The following is a 21,230-nucleotide window of genomic DNA, read 5'->3' on the forward strand; positions in this document are numbered from 1 at the left end:
TTCTCTCTCTCTCTTTCTCCCTCCCTTCCCTCTCTAAAAATAAATAAATAAAATCTAAAAAAAAAGAATAATTCTTTCTTGTCTTTAGGTTGTGTGAATATATACACCGGTTGTTTTATAGTTTCTTGATTTTTCTGTGATACCAGAGCAAGTTCTTCTCTGGTTCAAGATTATTTTGGAAAATCTCACATATTTTCTTCTAGTACTTGTATAAATTTACCTTTTTTTTTACATTTAATCTAATGCATCTATGCATCTGTAATTTGTTTTGGTATAAAGTAAGAAACAGTAATCCAGTTCTCTGTTTTTACAGATGACTAGCCAGTAATGTTCATAAATTGTATTGAACAATCCATCTTATTATTCCTATTTTATTAATAACTATTACACAAAATGGATGTTGGCTTTTATCAAAATCTTTTCAGCACTTGAAGAGATGGTCATATGATTATCTCACCCTTTCTCTAGTAAATGTGAATTATTGAACAATACTGGCATTCTTGAAGTAAATACCACTTAGTAAAGTTGTTGTTATTATTTTAATGTACTCTTTAATTCTGTTTGCTAATTGCTATTTGGGATTTTTATGTAAATATTCATAAGTGATTTGGTAATACAAACTATAGTTTTATTAGTTGGTATTATTTTTGTGGAGATATTCACTCCATAAAACATTTAGAAGTCTTTTCCCTTCATGCTTTAGAAAACAGAAGCACAGAGACTTTATTTCTTAAAGGTTTGGTAGAAATTTTCAGTGAAAATGTCTGTGCTAAGGTGCTTTTAAGGGAGTAGCTCTTTAATATTTGACCATGTATTTGTATGGTAATCAATCTATTTATATTTTCTATCCACTTTGATCAGTTTTAGTAATGCCTCATTTGAAGCATGGTCCCAAATTTAATTTGTAGTGATATACATGGTGGTCTGTCCTGAATCTTTTAGTTTTTCTTGTATCTAAACTTAATTCCCTCACATAAATTCTTACTTTGTGTATTTATGATGTTACCCTTTTAAACTCAATTAATTAAACTAACTAATAATGCATTTACCTTGTTTTATTTTTTTGAAAATTTGGTTTAGAATTTCTCAGATCTGTCCCTTTTTCCAAAGTTTTTAATTTCTGCTTTTGTCTTTATTAATTTATTGATTTTATATCACTGTGCTTTTGTCTTGTGTTTTCTTTAATTTCTTGATTTGAACATTTAATTCTTTTACTGTCAGTCTTCCTTTCTTTAAAAAAATTAATGTAATAATTAGGACTTTATTTTCCTCTAAGCACTGCTTTGTATGTATCTCAGATGTTTTATTATGTGGTTTCACATTTCAGTCTCCATTTCCTCTTTGATTCAAAAAATATTTCTGATTTGCTATTATCGTTTTGCTATTAATTTCTAATTTAACTGCACTAGGTACAAAGTAATATTGCCCCAAACTACTGTTACATACATTATTTCTGCTTTTGAAATTTATTGACTTTTTAAAGTCACATTTTGTGAATATTTCTTGGACACATAGAAAGAGGATTTGGAGGATATATATAGGGTTATATAAATCAGAACTATCTAACTAATTATGCCTTAGGATGTTTGCATTCTTGGAGAAAATACACAGAAAAGATCATATTTTTAAAAGATGGTTTTAATACTCCTTTGTTGTAGAGTACAAAGTGCTATGGGAACACTTTCTAGTGTTATAGGGACAAGAGAAAATATTGTTTCAAACATTATAGCTGTGATTTTTGTTGTCTTTTGCTTTACAGGTTGTAAAAGGTGTATGGTTTGAACGAACTCTCAACAGCCTTTAGTTGACACAGAATGGCCAAGATTTTGTAGTATGGATGATTTAGGAGTAGTGATTGATATTAAAACTGATTGACATGCAGATTTAAAGTTCCATTTTCTCTGTGCTAGTGCTCCTATATTATGTTTAAACTTTTGGTAAGCCTGATATATGGCATGCTTTGGGAAAAGTAAGGAGAGACCTCTGTGAGCATTTGAGGCAGTGGAGAGCTTCAGCTAGGACTTGAGGACTGAGACCTTAAGGTGCCATGAAATAGAGAGGCAGGATTCAAGTGTGGGTCAGTTCAGGAGTGGACTTGAGATACCTTCTGGTGGAATATAACAAGATACAATCTTGAAAGAAGAAGCTACAGCTTGCTAACCCAAGAATTGGGATAATCTATCCAGCAGACATCTATCTTATATTACTGCAAATAACAGCTCAGTGATTTATTGAGCACTTACTATGTGTCTGACATTGGCATTGGGCTGAGATATATATGTATATATACATATAATATATATATATACACATATAATATATAGATATATGGATATATATATATAGATATATTTCAGCCTGTGTGTGTGTGTGTACTTAATCCTTACTACAACTCTGAGTCAAATGCTAGTTTAACTCCATTGTAGACAGAGGAAAACAGGGACTTAAGAATTATCCAAGATGGCACAGTTGGGATTTAAATACAAGAAATGTAACTCCCAATTAGTTATTTGAGGTATGAAAAGTAACCTAAGGAGACTTCTGGCTGTGGACAAGATGGAATAGACACATTTATAATTATTCCTTCCACTAAGTAGAACTAAAAACCCTGGAGATTACACATTTATACACACACACACACATATATATATATGATTACACACACACACACACACACACACACACACAAATGTGGAGCAAAGAAAACAGAATGGCTAAGGACCTCAAGACCCAAGGAATGGCATGCATTGAGTTTTAAGTTCACTGGGTTTTCTTTTTCCCTCATATTTTCAACTGGGTGCTGGAGAAGCTAACAGCCCAGAAATGCCAATAGATGTGAAGAAAGAAAAGTGAGAGAGACAGAGGCGGAGAGGGAAAGAAAGAAAGAAGGGGGGGGAGAAGGAGAAAACGAGAGAAGGAAAGAAAGAAAGAAAGAAAGAAAGAAAGAAAGAAAGAAAGAAAGAAAGACTAGCAAGACTGACAATTTTTAGACAATAACAGCTCTATTGCAGCCAAATGACACAGGAAAAGCTGAGGCTCCACTCCAACCCCTGTCAACAGAGTCTGAGCTGGGAACCTAGACTTCACCCTCACCCAGCTGGAATAAGGCATTCCTCCTCCCAGCCCTTCCCCACACTGGGGTGATGTCAGAGAAGGCCCAGTGAGGAGCCAGGACTTCCATCCTAAGTAGGCAGCGACAAGCCCCCCCACCCCCCAAAGTTCCAGGGGAGACCACATGAAGACCTTGGACTTCCACTCCCAAGTGGCAGTGACAGGGCAGCATCACCCTTCCTCCAATGATGTGATGTCAGAGGAAACTTGCTAAAACTGAAGATTTAAATGAGCCAGAGTCTCATAACATAATAGCTAAAATGTCTGGAACTAATTTTTTAAATAAGTCATTTTCCCAAGAGTCAGGAAAATCTCAACTAGAATGAGAAAGACGAGCAGCAGATGACACAGACATTGGAGCTCTCTGACAAGGATTGTAAAAAGGCCATTATGGGAATGCTTCAAAGAGAAAAATTTAACATGTTTTAAACAAATGAGAAAAGAGAAAGTTTTGGCAAAGAAATAGAAACTATCAACAAGAGCCAAAAGAAAATTTTAGAACTGAAAAATACCATAAAATATAAAAACTCACTGAAAGAGCTCAAAAGCTGAGTGAAGAGAACAGAAGAATAAATCAGTGAGTCTAAAGTTGGATCAATAAAACTTACCCGATTTGAACTCTGAAGAGAACACAGACTGAAAAAAAAAAAAATGAACGGAACCTCAGGGACCTGTGGGACCAAAGCAAGTCTTTTCAGAAAGAAGAAAAGGAATGAGACTAAGAAAGTGTTCAACAAAATAATGGCTGAGATTTGGCATAAGACATTAACCCACACTCAAGAAGCTAGTGAACCCCAAACAGGATAAACCCCACAAAATATATGCCAAGACACATCATAATCAAATTTTTTAAAAAATTGTCTCAAGAGAGAGAGAGAGAAACATCTATGTGAGAGAAACATTGATTGGTTGCCCACAGCACATCCCATCTGGGGTTCAAACCTGCAACTTAGGCATGTGCTCTGACCAGGGATCAAACCCACAACCTTTTAGTTCATGGGATGATGCTCCAACCAACTGGGCCACAGTGGCCAGGGCCATAATCAAACTTTTGAAAACCAAAGGCAGAAGAAATCTTGAAAGCATATTTTATTTTCATTTGAGTTGGAAGACAGCTGACCTTCATATTTATTTTCAAAATCTATTTTAAAGGATATCATTAAATCATTGTGATTGTATTAGTTGGAATTATTTTGGCTTTAAATGACAGAAACTGACCCCAACTTACCTCAAAATGAAAAGTATGTGGCTACTTTCAGTCACACCTGGATCTGGGGGACTCAAACAGTTTTCATGGCCTCAACATGTCTCCTACAACCACAGGCTATGTCTATATCTCAGAAAAGTCTTTCCAACAAACAAGCAAAAAACTCTGGGGAGAACTGTAATTGGCTTATCTTAGTTCATGTACCTATTTCTAAACCAATCACTGTTCCACAGAAATTAAAGGCCAGGCCTGGTCACGTACGAGTGAACATGGAGACTCTCACCAGATCCACATGAAATGACTCCCCCGCCTCCACCCCCAGGAAAGATGTGGCCTCATATTAGAGTAAGAGGAAAAGAATACAAATCACACCCCAAATTTTAAATGTCCAACAGATGTCTACCTATTTTGCTTGGCAATATGAATACAGAGGTAATAAAACAAGGACATTACCCTCAAGGGGCTCATCTCCCCTTTTTCTTTAACAATTAAATTATAAAATAAATTGCTTTACCTCACTTGTAAGGTGCTGTTCTGGACTGGAACCTTCTGATTGCTATTTTAAAGGTCTTTGAGATCTGGGAGTTTCTGTTTCTGAATTACACTAAAGAAAAATTCCTGATTGCTTTGGGACTCTCCCATTCACCGTGAGAAGAAAAACAGTTTAAATTAAAAACATTATTTGCCTACTGGGATTGTGAGCAAAGCATAACTGGTAAAACCAGAGGCTACTTTTATTAAAAGAAGTAATGCATGATTAAAGCAGTTCTGAGGAAAGGCATTCCAATCTAGATCCACCAAACATGGTATAGGTGTGCCTCTGGCGTGCCCCTGCATGTCCTGGGCATACTTTACATATATGCATCATTGAGGCTCACTCCACCCATCCCAGAAACCTGTGGAGTCAAGGTCTTTTTCAGATATTATTATTAAGACTTGGATAAGGGTTGGACTAAGGAGAGAGGAAGGAAGGGCTATATATGAAACTGCAAATGCCAAGACACACTATCTAATTTACCTGCCTCTTTCATTTTTAATATCAACCACTTATCATATAACCACTTAGTGAATTTATTGAAAAAAAATCGGAGAGATTGGTTAGTCTGTTCTCTTGCTTCAGGGACGGATCTGTACCTGATTGAACGAAGGAACCCTCAGGCAATGACATTCCAGACACCTTTGGTAATTCATTGCATTGGGGCCCATCCCTAGGCCCAACCCAGAACTCGGTTGGGTTGGGAACATGAAGAGGCATAAATTAATGGAAGTATTAGTGATAAAGAGAAATAGAGCAAGCAAAAGTTTTCGTAAGGTTTTTGAAATGAGAACAGCTATTGTGATGTAAAAAGCGATGTGATTGGACTTTCAGTTAAACACAGTAGATAAACCACATCTATTTCTGTGCTCCATCCTGAAACCCAAGCAAAATAACTAGAGTCGAATTTTTTTTAATCAGCTTCACTGAGGTGTACTTGGCATACAATAAAGTACACATTTAAAGTACAGCAGGTCCTCAAGTATTGTCGTTTCATTCAACGTTGTTTCATTATAACATTGATGAGAAGCTGGAGGAACTTAATGCTTGTTTACATCCATTAACCTGTAGTAAAATTGATTATACTATACGTTGTTTTGCTTGAAATTGCAGAACCTATCAACGAAGACATTGAGTGAGGACTTGCTGCACAATGTTTTACAAGAGTATGTGGGTGTACGTGTGTGTATACACACACCCCTGCCACCACCTCAGTCCAGGAAGTGAACGTACCCATCATCCCCAAAAGTTTCTCTGTGCCCTGCTGTAATCTCTCCTTCCAATTCCACCCAACCCTACACCCACTCCCAGGCAACCCCGGTCTGCTTTCTGGTCATACACATTCGTGTGCATTCCCTAGAATTTTATAAAAGTTAAATAATACTGTATGTAATCCTTCATGGCTGGCTTGTTTCACTCAGCATGAGTATTTTGAGATATGTTATAGAATGTATTGATAGTTAATTCCTTTTATTGAGTATCAGTTCATTGTATGGATATACATCACTCAGTTTGTCCATAATTTATTGATGGACATTTGCACTATTTTCAGTTTTTGACAATTATATAATGTTTCTGTGCATATTTGGATACAAGTCTTTGTATGGAGATATGCTTTCGTTTCCTTTGAGTAAATACGTAGCACTGGAATAGCAGGATCATATGGTAAGCATATGCTTACCTTTTAAAGATATTGCCAACTTGGCTTTCCTAGTGGTTATTTTATTTCACATTCCCACCAACAGTGTAGGTAAGTCCCAGTTCCTCCACGTCCTTGCCAACAGTTGGCAGTCAGTCTTTTTAACCTTATCCATTGTAATGGGTGTGTGGTAATATCTCATTCTGATTTTAATTTGTATTTCTCTAATGACTAATGATGATGAATATCTTTTCACCTATGTATCTTCTTTGGTGAAGTGTCTTTTCAAATATTTTGCTCCTATGCTAAGTGTTGTTTCCCTGCTATTAACTTTAGAGTGCCCTTAATATATTCTAGATACAATCCTTTATCCAAATTCTTTCTACTTTGCAAATATTTTCTCCATGTCTGTAGCTTGACTTTTCATCCTCTTACTAGTATCTTTTGAAGAGCAGACACTTTAAATTTTAAGTCCAATTTATCAAGTTTTTTATAGAGCATTTTGTGTGTGTGTTATATCTAAGAAATCTTTGCCTAACACAAAGTCACAAAGGTTTTTTTCCTATGTTTTCTTCTAGAAGGTTTATTGTTTTAGGTTTTACACTTAGTTCCGTGATCCATTTTGAGTTCATTTTTTGTATGGTCATTTAAATTTGGTTTTGTTTGTTTGTTTTTGCATGTGAATGCTCAATATTTCATAAAGAAACATTGGTTGAGTAGACTACCTTTTCACTACTGAATTGCCTTTACACGTTTTGGAAAAATCAGTTGTCTGTACATGGGTAGCTCTATCTCTCTTCTCCCTATAGTGTTGTTTTTCTTTGTGCCAATAGCACATGATCTTGACTTTTATAGCTCTGTTAGTCTTGAAATTAGGTGGTATTAGTCCTCTAACCTTGTTCTTCTTTCTAGAAGTTGTTTTAGCTATTTTACCATCTTTGCAGTTTCCTTTCCATTACAGAATCAGCTTGTCAATTCCTACACAAAAAGCCTCCTGGGATTTTGACTGGAATTGTATTGAATTTGTAGATCAATTTGAGGAGAATTGGCACCTAAACAACATTGAGTCTTCCAACTTATGAACATGGTTTATCGCCTTTTTTATTTGGGCCTTTAAAATTTTTCTCAGCATTATTTTGTAGCTTTCAGTGTATAGATCTTTAACATCCCTTGCCAGAATTGTCCTGTTTTACTTTTATGCTATTGTAATTTATAATGTTTTCCTAAAAATTCAGTTTAATATTGTTCTTTGCTACTATGTGGAGATAAAATTGACTTTTATAAACAGATCTTGTATACTGCAAACTTGCTAGACTAACTCATTACTTCTGGAAGCTTTTTAGTGCATTCTACTGGATTTTCTGTGTAGACAATCACACTACCTACAAATAAATACAGTTCTACTCCTTCCTCCTAATATGGGTGCCTTATAATTTTTTCCATTTGCTGTATTGCACTAGCTAGAATCTCCAGGACAATGTTGAGCAAAACTGGTGAGAGTGAACACACTTGTTTTGTTTCTGATCTTAAGGGGAAAGCATTCACTCTTTTGCCATTGCATGTTATATTGGCTGCAGGTTTTCGGTAGATGCCTTTAACAAGCTGAGCAAGTTCTTTTGCAGTCTTACTTAGCTGACACCTGGATTTTCCAAAACATTATATAGATTGGATTTCCAGCCAGACATGATTGAGTACATCCATTTCTCTGCTCCTTCCTGAATCCTCACCCAAATAATCACAGATGATTTTAAAAATGATATAGACCCATAAGAATAAAAAAATAAAAGCCAGTGGGGGTGGGGGGAGTGGTGGGGGGTAATGGAGACAACTGTATTTGAACAATAAAAATAAATAAATAAAATAAAAGCCAAAATATTAACAGAAAAGAAGCAGCAGACAAAGGAGTGAAAACTGACTTAACAGCACTGAAAAAGTTGAAAGCCTACCTACTTTTCAAATGTGGAGGGAGCAGGTTAGAACCAGCTAGTATGAAGGACAAAAACCGCAGAAAAGATTTGAACTCAGGACCAAGAACTTCTCTAGGTAGCATGAGAGGGTGGGAGGATCGGATGATAATATGTACAAGGATCCATTAAAACACCAGTTCAGAACAGGAGGTCACTTCCTCCAGCCTGTTCCTCCAGAAGGCTGTCCTTCCTCCACTGCTGCATAATACTGGAGGTCTAGACAGTGGAAAATTGAACCAAACAGGATCTGCAACAGAGCTGAGAGCAGAGGCGAAGTGCTGTATGAGAAAAGAGGGAATCAGTAAAAGTCTAAATACTAAATGAGGAAAACCTCTTACATCCTTTTCCTGGTGGTTGCTGGAATCTTGAAAACCAGGCAAATGCATCTGTATTCATTCCCTAGGGCTGCTATAACAAAGTACTGCAAACAGCTGGATTTAACAGCAGACATTTATCATCCCACAGTTCAGGAGGCTAGAAGTCTGAAATCAAGGTGTTGGCATGCTCTCTCCAAAGCTGCTAGGATTCAACAGCAGCTTGCCTCTTTCAGCTTCTCGGAACCTGAGGGGTTCCTTGGTGCATAGATGCTTCCCTTCATTCAGTCTCTGCGTCCATCCTCACGTGGTCATCCTTTCCCTGTGTGTGTGACACTCTGTCTCTTCTTCTTGTAAGGACACCATCATATTGGAGTAAGGCCTCACCATACACCACTATGACCTCATCTTAATGGACTATATCTGCAATAACCTTATTTCTGAAAAAGGTCACATTCTGAGGTGCTGGAGGTCAGGACTTCCACCTATCTTTTGGGGGGACACATTCCACCCAAAACCACATCCTAGGCAGGAGATTGGAGGATTATACTTTAAGAAAACTGACAAAGTCAAGAGAAAAAACCCTACAGGTCGTCACATTTGCTGAAGTCCCTATCAAATATCCAGGTTCTTGGCTGATTGCCCACTAGTGATCTCAAAGGTATTTTGGGTAAAGAAAATGTGCAAAGAATGGGAAAATTTTGTAAGAACCTTTAGAGAGATAACAGAAGGCATTACATGTATGACACCAATTTCTTAAATGTACATTTAAGAGAATTAGAAAAAGTCTTGGAAATAAAAATATGACAGCCAACATATTTTTAATTCAATAGACAGATTGGAAAATAAAATAGAAGAATTCTTCTAGAAAGTTAACAAAAATTAAAGATATTAAAAATGGGAGAAAAAGATATAAAAATTAGTGAGTATAACTAGTGCAGGAATTCTAACATCTAATAGGAGCTCCAGAAAGAGAAAACAAAAAAAAGAAATTTTTCAAAGAAATAAGACAAAACTTGTACTAACACCAATTTCCAGATTGTAAGAGTTTACTGACTGCCCAGCAAAGTAAACTAAGAAGAACTGTATCAAGACATATTAACCTGAAATTTCACTACAATTAAACTAAATAAAACAATATGAAGTCTCTCAGTAAAAACATTGAAATCCAGAAGGCTTTTGAGCAATGCTTTCCAAAATGGAAATGAAAATAATTTCAATGTAGAATGCTATAACTGAAGCACCCAAGTACGAAGAGAATAAACACACAATCAGAAATGCCAGGCCTTAAAAATGTATTTTCCAATCGAGGATGTGCTTCACAAGGCCTCCATTGGAAAAATAGGGTATAAACCAAGGAAAATAAAATATAGAATCCATACACCAGAAGGGACTTTCATAAATTATGGTGAAATGAAGTCTCACAACAGCTGTGTAACCAACCTGGAAAGACATCACCCTCGACTAGACCAGGATAGAGGGCTCCAGGAAGGGGGTGATATTAAAGGAAAACCTTTATATTGATAAACTAGTATGCGTTTATAGCCACTGGGAGGAGTTTTATCATTCTGACACAAAGATTTTTAAGGATGAATTAATGATAGGTATATAAAAGATTAGTCAATCCAATAAACAGGCAAGGTAATTTTATATTTATAGGTTGAATAAACAGTAAGTTACACAAGCAAGAGAGGAGATATAATCATGGTTTCTATGTGTCTCAGGAGTAAACAATAGTTATATAGTCCATAATAAAATAAACCATAACTATTGAGCCAACCACAAATTTTGATGTTATTTTATCAGGAAGAAGAGATGGGAGGGAGTGGAGGTGGGCAGAGGAAGATGGGAGTGTAACAAAAACAATTCCTCGTCTTCCATTTTGAACAGACAGTGTTTAATTTTGAAAAAATCAAGAAATAATCCCATAAATTGGCATTTATAAATATGGTAGGAAATATCTAAAAACCAGCTAGAAATATTTAAAGAGGCTACCTCTGGGAGTGGAAAGCAAGAATAGGGAAAGAGAGGGCCTGAGGATGGCCGTTGTTTGCTATCAGTGGTATTGATCTACCTGACCTTTAAAATTATTTATAAATACAATTTAAAAAATCTTTATAGCATTATGATATGTGTACAGAAATATGAACATGAAAATGAAATATTCATGGACATGAAATGAAATTTTCATGAAAATTTTTAAAGTCAAGTTTGAAAAAGTCAAAGGAGCTGTACAAGGCAGTATAGGAGTGGCTTTGGACATCACTTACTGTAGATGGAAACAATGAACCAGTAAAAATGTTTCTGAAGCTGTGAACCCAGGAGCATTGGTCTGTGATTCGCAGGCATGTTGGAGGTTTCTGCAGAAAAGCAATAAACAATTTTAGTCACAATTTCGAATAAAGGATTTACTGTGGCTATCTCAGAAAGCTGATTACAGTCTTAAGATAATCATTGCAGTCTTTTAAAAAACTGTTATTTTCTTTTTATCATCATTTTTATTTCTTAAATTTAAATATTTGATTGTTTATATTACAGTTGTCCTACTTTTTCCACTTTTGTCTGCCTCCACCCAGCCAGCTCCCCACTCCCACAGTCAATGCTCACACCACTGTCCATGTCCATGAGTCCTTCATATATGTTCTTTGACTAATCCCTTCACCTTCTTTTGACCAGTCACCACCTCCCCAGTCTCCTGTTACAGCTGTCAGTCTGTTCCATGTTTCCATGCCTGTGGTTCTATTTTACTCATTAGTTTATTTTGTTCATTAGATTCCACTTATAAGTGAAATCATATGGTATTTGTCTTTCATTGAATGGCTTATTTCATTTAGCATAATAGCCTCTAGTTCCATCCATGCTATCACAAAAGGTAAGAGTTCCCTTTTCACTGCCGTGTAGTATTCCATTTTGTAAATGTACCACAGTTTTTTATCTACCCATCTCATTTCGGTCTTAAATATGGCTGTTAAATTGTTCTTAAAGAACAACTTCCTTTGGCTAAAGTTCAATGAAATTACCTTAAATATATGTAGTACAATTCAATTAAATATAGTTTATCTCAGCCACAGTGTTTTTGAGTTAGCTCTAAGCGATTGTTTACTTTTGTTAAACTTGGCATTTTTGATGGTGTCTGCAGTGTTGTTCCACGTCCCCAAGTCATCTGACTCAGGGTCTGGCAGAAGTAAGGTCTGCTTGAGTGTGGTTGGTAGGGTAATAATATGGGTGTAATAATTTATAGTTTTAATTTGAACATTTCACCTAAAATGTCATAGAGTGTGCTTGAGTGTGATATTGTTATGTTACGGAACTACATGCTTATGATTTTTTAATAAAACATTTTGAAATTAAAAAGGGGTGCTATTTGGGCCAGGCCCTGTTTATCAATCATTGAGACATGGTTCTTGGAAACTCGAAATTAGTCGTAAAAATAGTAACCTAAATACTACCACTCTAAGAATGACTTGGCTGTTCTAGGCACTTACCAACATCACTTGTCTGGGCTAGGCCTAATTTTAAGCTTTTAAAAATGAGCAGCAAGTGGAAATTTCCAAACACCTAGGGACCAATAAACTAGTCAGTTATGCTGCTACTTCCCCCCTCCCCAAGGCAGAGCTTCTCAACTTTGCATATTAGAATCACAAAGAGAGCTTTTAAAATTCCAAACCCCACACTTCAAACCAAGTAAACCGGAATCTCTGGGGGTGGGACCCAGGCACTGGTATGGTTCCAACTTCCTGGGTGATTCCTTGGTGCTGCCAAGGTTGAGAGCTACTGCTCCACGGAAAACCACGACGAAGAGCGTTCCGATGCTGCCACACCGGTTCCAGTCCCTTCCTCAGTAATGTCAGCCTTTTGTCTGCGATATAATCCAAGCGAAATTTGACCTTCCCCCTTATTTGAGGGAGGTGATTTTAGGAGAGGGGAGATATCCCTATCCATCAGGCACCTGCTTTGAAAGAGATGGTTACTCTTACCCCACAGAAAACCTCATTTAAGGCAGTCAAGGCTGGCAGGATTGACACCCAAGCATAAACCCATTACCCACTTGAGGTATGTTTTGTGAGCAGGTCTCTCTCCCTTCCGTAGTTGCAATATTAAACAAAGGGTTGGTACATTTTTTAAAAACACCAGTTTTACTGGGATATAATTCACAGACAGCAAAAGCCACCCATTTAAAGTATACAATTCAATGGTTTGGGGTACATTCATAGAGGTGTGTTATCATCGTATTTCAGAATATTTTCATCACCACAAAAGAAACCCCACGTCCTTGAGTAGCCACTCCCACACCCCCTCACGGGAATTCCCAGCTCCCAGGCAGCCGCTGTTTACTTTCCGTCTCTACGGACTTGCCCCTACTCTGGACATTTTATATAAGCAGTATCATATGATACAATATGTGGTCTTTTGTGACTGGCGTCTTTCACTTAGCGTGTTTTCACAGTTCCTTCATGTTGCAACGTGTAGCACTACTTCATTTGCTTTTATGAATGAATAATATTCCATTATGTGAACATACATATTTTGTTTATCCTTTCATCAGTTGATATGTATTTGGGTTGTTTCCAACTGTAGCTGCTACATAAATAATGCTGCTATGGAAGTTGTGTGTGCAACTTTTTGCATGTCTGAATTTCTCCTGGGCATCTGCCTCGTGTGGAATTGTTGGGTCATATAAAAACTCTCTGTTTAACCATGTGAGTAACTGCCAGGCTGTTTTGGCAAACGTTTTGAAACAAAGATTTCTTCTAGTTATGTTGCAAGTATTAAATGTTTTACTTGTTACAGTAAAATGGAATTTGTTTTTCTAAAGACGTTCAGAGATCTTTAATAAGAACAGTAATCAGCTCTCTTCAAATGTTAAATCTCATCCCTTCCCCACCCCTCTTTGGAAAGGAGAAAAATGTTTTGTGGTTAATAAGGGAACTTAAGACTTCTACAAGTGGATACAAACAAGGATCTCCTGATCACTTGCCACAGGTCTCCAGGACAAGTGTGAAATGGAGATGCTGTACGCAAGTGCATAAAAACCTATGACTAAAAGTATGACTATCTGAACACTTTGGCAGGAGCTCAGCAATCCATTTGTCTCTGGACCACAGTGCATAGACTATTTTGAAACTTGGTCAATTACTGGTATGAGTTCATCAGAATGTTGCTTTGTTTTCAGGGAAGAAGCAGTGACCTCGCTGGTCAAAATCTATTGAATTTTTTATGGCATTAGTGTAAAATGGTGACTTCCAATATTACTAATGGATCGTGATACAGACATAGGAGACAAGACCAAAACTAGAAAAAACATCATTTAAAGGTACATTCCAAGAAACAAAAATAGGAGTAAATTACATCATCATCAAAAAGCTTAGAAATCCACCTAACAAAGTTAATGACAAACATTAGAGTCATACAGTCAGAGAAAGACAAATACCATGTGATCTCACTTATATGAGTCATCTAATGGACAGAATAGAAACCAAGGCATGAGTACAAGGAACAACCTGACTGCTGTCAGAGGGGAAGGGGGAGTGGGTAACTGGATGGAAGAGGTGAAGGGATTGGCTAAAGAACATGTATGCAGAACTCATAGACACAGACAACAGAGTGGAGAGGGCCAGAGGGAAGCGGGTGGGGGCTGGGAGGAGGGCAGCAAAGGTGTGGGGGAACTGGGACACCAGCAATAGTGTCAACAATAAAAATTAAAAAAAAAAACCACTAGATTCGGAGCGCTAACAGAATAAATTATTGGCAAAACTATTTATTAAATGAAACTCTTGGAAATAGTACATAAATTTCCAAATGAAAGTATTCTCAAAGATATTTAGCTCTTTAGTTGGACACAACTATTTATGCCAAGCAAGAGTCAGCTCTTGGAATACATGAGGGAAAAGTGTTCAATGACTTGTTTGTTTATCATTGAAAACCCATGTTCCAGGAGAACATTTTGTTTTTAGGTTTGATCTGTTTCACCTTCGTCTCCTATCTCCTCTGGGGGTGGAGAGACAGCCACAGTAGCTGGCTCCTGTCAGGTTCATGGCAAAACCAATGCTAAAAAACCGAGAGAAGAGAGAGCCCTGTGGTCTCCATGTCCAGGTGTTGTCCATGCAGTGCGCCGACAGCAAGACAGGTGAGGCCATGTGGATCCACAGATCCTCAGCTGACTTCACAGGTTGCAGCTATGCCAGTGGGAGAAGCGATAGGTGTGTACATTAGCCAAGATACTCAGGAACTCAAATGCATCCCTTCTATCTAAGATCTATACTCTTCCCCCTGATGGTTTAATTTTCTTATCTTTTCCTAAAACTCCTTCTAAACGTTATGTCCAATAGAACTCCAAAGTGCCTCATTAATTCTTTTTAAAACAATTACTGTATTTTTCCCATTACCATTAACCCCCTTATACTCTCCTCTGAAATCCCCACACTGTTGTCCATGCCCATGAGTCCTTTTTCCTTTTTGCTCAATCCCTCCACCCTCTGAGCACCGCCCCCGAGTAGCTGTCATCTTGTTCTCCATGAGTCTGTCTCTATGTACTTGCTCATTAGCTCTTTTATACATCCTATTTTATTTTCATGTGGTTTTGCTCACTATAATATAATTAGCATGGACAGAGGTCTTAGTGTACACTCATAAGGTTATGTGATCTGTTCTCAACCTAGACTTCCGTTCCACTGGGTCAGACCTCAGCTCTTGTCTCATTTCACTTTTTTTATTCAAAAACCACTTTATTCATGACACATATTAAAAAAAACAACAACTCTCACCTGCTGGAAATGAGCTAAAAAAAATAAGCAAAATCTACCTCCCACCTCTCTGAGCCCAGTTCTTCCCATTCCCTCCAAATAAAAGGGGAGGGGCAAAGAAAAAATCCTGAAAATCAAAAAATGTCCCCAAATGCCCCAAAACAAGGTAGTGCATTCCCCCAGGGGGTAAGGGAATTTACACTGGAGCCTGCTGGGAACAGAAGGGAGATCTTCCGGCTACAGAAACCTGCAAAGAAAGGCACTCAAAACAGAAAAAGAAACACAAAAGGAAACAAAATAGATCCCCAGGCAACCTGGAGGGACAGGGAGCCAGAAAAGAGGGCTGGGGTGGCTGGTTGACCCGAAAGGACAGGAGCAGACAGGAGGGCACTGCGACAGTGGGTGGAGGGAAGGTAACAAGCAGAACAGTTTGGTGTCCTTCCAGAGCCCTGGGTAAAAAAAACAAAAACCTTCCTACCATCCATGCCCACTTACCCTTGAGTAGTCCCCAAAGGGGTGAAGTGGGACAGGGAAACAGGGGGAGCAACTTGCACAGCTGAGTGAAGTCCATGGAGAACCCCTAGAGTGAACGAGCAGGCCCCTGCGCCACTCCCTGGGCCTTCCCCTACTCCCCAAAGCAGGTCCCTCCTCAGCAGTTAGTTATGGGATTCTCACAGTATATTCCCCCCCACCCCATCAAGGTCATCTTCTGTTTTTCTGTTTTTTTCCTTCTTTCCTCTTTTTTCCCTCTCTCCTCCTAATACACATTTTTTTTTTTTTTTAGTAAGGGGAATACGATGATATCACTCTGGCCTGGCCCCTATAAACCCGACCCTGGGGCTTGCTGTTAAAACCACTGTGGAAACGAGATCGTGAACTGTTGTAGTTAGTGGTCCCAGCACGGTATCGGGTTTGTGGGAAACCTCGGTCTGTTGGGCTGATGCCTGGTCTGTTGACTTGTTTTGGGATCACCTTGATCTCTCTTCCTCTAAACAGGGACTCATCTAAGGCCCGGGAAGTCCTCACTGACTGACTGAGAACTCTGTATATGCAAACCCTTGGGGATGGCCGCTAAATTTGTCACAGAACATGGTAACTCCGTTAACTGAACCACAGCCATGAAAGTGTGCTTCCAGCTCTTCTGCCGTTGCACCGTAGTCCACGTTGCCAACACAGATGGAAGGGGCATCAGCTTCCGTCTGCTCCTCAATGGACGTGATCACTGGGCCAGCATTGCCTGGAGGTGGACTCATAGTCATCTGCTTCTCTACCTCGTTCTGTAGCTCCTTTAGCTTTTCCGCTTCTTCCTCCGTTTACCTGACTTGAGCTAGACACCCATGATGCCTGAATCAACCCGGCTGGGCCTCTGCAGACGGTCGAGGATCTCATTTCCCTTTTTGACTAAAAAAGTATAGAATCTGCCTGGCTGGTGTAGCTCAGTGGATTGAGTGCGGGCTTCGAACCAAAGTGTCGCAGGTTCGATTCCCAGTCAGGGCACATGCCTGGGTTGCAGGCCACAGCCCCCAGCAACCGCACATTGATGTCTCTCTCTCTCTCTCTCTCTCTCTCTCTCTCTCCTTCTCCCTCCCTTCCCTCTCTAAAAATAAGTAAATCTTTTTTAAAAAGTATAGAAACTAAACTACCTCTTCCTCATTATCTTGCCTTTTTCCTCAAGCATCGTACTGATCAAAACACATTCATCTAATTCTACTGATTCAATGATCTAATGACCGATTTCACTAAATTATTCACCAAATATTTTTCACCAAACTCCCAAACATATACGATTGTATAGCTTCCTTTCCAAATTCTATACTAAGAACAAGTCATATACATATTAACTCTCCCACTTTGGATATATTATAGAAACCAAATACAATGAAATAAAGTTTCCGTCTAGTTAATGTTATGTATTATCTACAATAATTTCGAGAGCCTGGAAAAGTGCTTTCATATCAGTAATGATGGCGCAAGAGCTATGTACGCCACAAGGAAGGATATCAACATGAAAATAAAACAGTTTGGGCTGAATGTGCATCCACATACTGCTTTAATCACTGTGTTGGTGAGGAACAATATGCTACTTGACCTTGATTTTACACTTAAGGAGATCATGACAATGAAATTTGCGGGAGTCTGAAAGAGCCAACGTGCCCCACGCCAGGAAGGCCATAGTCATTGCAAGGCACGGAGTGCTCAGCCACTCAGGACTTACAGACAGACAGAAAACCTCAGACTTGTCTTCTGTTTTTGTTTTTTTAAGATTTTATTTATTTCAGCCCTGGCTGGCGTAGCTCAGTGGATTGAGCGCGGGCTGCAAACCAAAGTGTTGCAGGTTCGATTCCCAGTCAGGGTACATGCCTGGGTTGCAGGCCATGACCCCCAGCAACCGCAATCTTTTTTTAAAAGATTTTATTTATTTCTTTTTAGAGAGGGAAGGGAGGGAGAAAGACAGAGAGAGAAACATCAATGTGTGGCTGCCTCTCAAGTGCCCCCTACTTGGAATTGAACCAGCAACCCTTTGGTTCACAGGCTGGCACTCAATCCACTGAGCCACACCAGCCAGAGCTAGTCTTCTGGTTCTGAAGCAAAATAATGTTGTTTTTTTTTATTTTATGAGCTTCAACTAAACAGTGTATGTTTTTTTCAAATGGGCAATTGGTGCAACTCACGGGCTTAACAGTTTAAACAGCCCAAGGATCTTAACCAATTTGACTTGTCCTGACTGATTTTCTACCCTGAGTCATGCTTACTGATAGATGGGTCCAGGGGTTGAGATGCAGGCTGCAAAAACGGCAACAGCAAACTGGGATGGATCTAGGCATTTGCCAGAAGTGCTAACTTAGAAAGAAGACTGTGCCATCTTAAATTTGTTCTAGAACTAGAGAGTGAGGGCTGAAGCACCGTATGATAACTCATAACATATTTTTTGGTATTTTTCTGTATGTTTTTATTTTGAAATAATTTCACACAGAAAATGAGAGAGAGAGAGAGAGAGAGAATTTCAACTTGACAGACAGAGAAAAATGGATTCCTAATCTGATCTATGGTTGTTTTTTGCCTTGGATTTCTTTACATTCAACTACAATTTTTACATGTGGTTTATAAATGTGCCCCACACTATGCCATGTATTTACATCTCTGATGTATACAGAAAATCATCTATTTCTGAGAAAGGACTGATGCTCAGTTATTGATCTCAGGCCGATCTTCAGATAAAAGTTCATTGACTTTTCAGAGTGCTGGAAATGGTGTCAGTGAGAAATTGCTCAGTAGTTTCAGGGCTCCCATTTGATCATAATATCTAGCAGTTCTAGCACATCGTGCTGCCAGTCCCAGTGATCTGGAGCAGAGTTTAGGTCATTTACTTTAGCAGAGATAACACTAGAAATGAACCGAGACATTAAGAAACACCCACTGGATATAAAACCTGATCTACAGCTCAAGCTATTTGGAGATTCCTTTGTATGTCACCTGCTTCACAGATAGCAGCTTTTATAACTATTCATTATAAAAGTTAAAATAGATCTTTTAAGACTGTTTTCTAAATATGGTGATCCACCAAAATCTTAATCTGCAAGAGCTATTATGTATCCCACGTATGTAGAGGGTTTGAGGTAGTATGTTATGTCGAACTATGAGGTTTAGAAATATTGTAAGCCTGCTTCCAATCTATTTGGGGCCATTAAGGTTTTACATTTTTTAGTGCATTTGAAACATTTTTAATAAGGGCTGTGATTTTTTTCAGGATTTAATTTTTTTTTAATTTGAAGTAATCTCAAACTTACAAAAAAATTTGCAAGAATAATACACAGCATTTCCATATATGCTTTACCTAGCTTCACTGACTGATATTTTACCACAGTAGTTTCTATTTTATATAGCTTTATTTATTTATTTAGATTTTATTTATTTATTTTTAGAGAGGTGAAGGGAGGGAGAAAGAGAGAGACAGAAACATCAATGTGTGGTTGCCTTTCATGTGGCCCCACTGGGGACCTGGCCCACAACCCAGGCATGTGCCCTGCCTGGGAATCGAACCTGCGATGCTTTGGTTCGCAGCCCGCACTCAATCCACTGGGCTATGCCAGCCAGAGCTATATAGTTTTATTTTTAAGTATAAAATTATTACATGCTTATTGGAATAAATTAGAAAAAATACATAATAAAAAACCAATATAGGTACCACCCATAATCCGTATGAAAAGATAACCATTATTAACATTTCTTTCATTCTTTTATTCATAGACTAAATTTTTAATTATTAACTGCTTAATTAATTTATTTACTTATTTGGTAACAATGGGTGTTTCATTCCAAGTCTAGGACTAGCAGGAGTCAAGTGCGATGTCTCGGGCACAAAGTATAGGGGGCAGTCATTCTCAGGGTTCTGTCTCCCATTCAAGCACCAACCAAGCCCGACCCTGATCAGCTCCCAAAACCAGATGAGCTCTGGCGCATTCAGGGTGGCATGACCCTAGACTCAGGGTCCTGTAGAGTCAACATTTATGTGACTATGAGAGTGACTACTTCCTCAAATTCCGTGCTGCAGGCACCTCACTTGCCTGACTCTATTTCTTGTTCTGTTTCTTGGTGTTGTTGTTTTTTTCCCCATTTCTTCCTGCTTCCACTCCTCTCTCCCTATTTCAAGCTATGACAGCAGAAAGAAAACAGAATGCCTTTTCCTTACTTGGTAGTTTCAAAATCCTTAAGGAATGGAAATGGCCCAAAATATAGACAACGTTTGGGAGGGAAAGAATGGAGTAATAGCCCACTCCTGTCTTGTTTCTAAATATGATTCTATAAGTGCAGGGGAGAGGGGAGAGGAAAGGGAAACAGGGAAATGATGGAAGTTTAAATAGAGATGAGAACCTGGCACCTTGCTGACCCCTGGGTAGATCCTGGGGACCGACCTCCCAGAGTGCACCACATTCCAGTGCAGTCAGGGAGGAGCACAAGGAACAGTGAGGCCTAAAGGTGTCTTGAGGAGAGAAATGAGGGAAGACTCAGCAGGGCACTGGCCAGGTCTGATAGCCCAGGTACCAGACATCTAGATGATGGTGAGGACCGGGAGTCCTACAAAATTCTCCAAAGGAAAGAGGGCTAGTAAGGGGGAACACTACCTTGGTGGAATGGAGGCCAAAAAAGGATGTAATTTTTTTGCATATCTGAACATGCTCCCATTGGTACCCATTACACAAGCACAGAATGACACAGACCCACATCATATCATATGCCCGTGGGATGAGAGTGGCAGAGTAAAGGGATAAAGTTATACAGCAGGGATTCACTCTTTCAGAGGATGGAAGATGCTCTCAAGAGATCTCTTAACACTATGACTTGCTCTGTCATTTCAACCTCACATGCTCAACTACACAAACTATTTCCTCCAGTTCATAGGTCCTTCACTTCCAATGTTTTGTTTAAAAATCTTACGTTGTCCTCCGAAACCCAGCCTGTAAGACCATGGAGTTGTGCGAACTCCTTGCCTAGCTCTTTGAGATTCCATCATGGGTACAAGGAGGATATTGAATGTTTTCTGCATGAAGAAAGGACACTTGGCTTCATATTATACTTAATGGCTCTCACTAACTAGTTTTTACTTTTTCTGAGGCAGACTGTATTATACACATGATCAAGATCATTTCTTGATAGTATCCAATACATATAAGAGGTGTTCAGCTCTGACTGGTGTGGCTCAGTGGATTTAGTGT

The 21,230-nt window shown here is 38.6% G+C and overlaps 1 pseudogene; it reads right to left on the reverse strand.

Moving 5' to 3' along the window:
- Positions 1 to 16,296: 16,296 nt before the first annotated feature.
- LOC123830742 lies at positions 16,297 to 21,028 on the reverse strand (annotated as a pseudogene).
- Between the last annotated feature and the right edge of the window lie 202 nt (positions 21,029 to 21,230).

Source organism: Phyllostomus hastatus, unplaced genomic scaffold, assembly GCF_019186645.2.
Source record: "Phyllostomus hastatus isolate PE091 unplaced genomic scaffold, TTU_PhHast_1.1 phas_scaffold_129, whole genome shotgun sequence".
In the NCBI taxonomy this organism is placed as follows: Eukaryota; Metazoa; Chordata; class Mammalia; order Chiroptera; family Phyllostomidae; genus Phyllostomus; species Phyllostomus hastatus.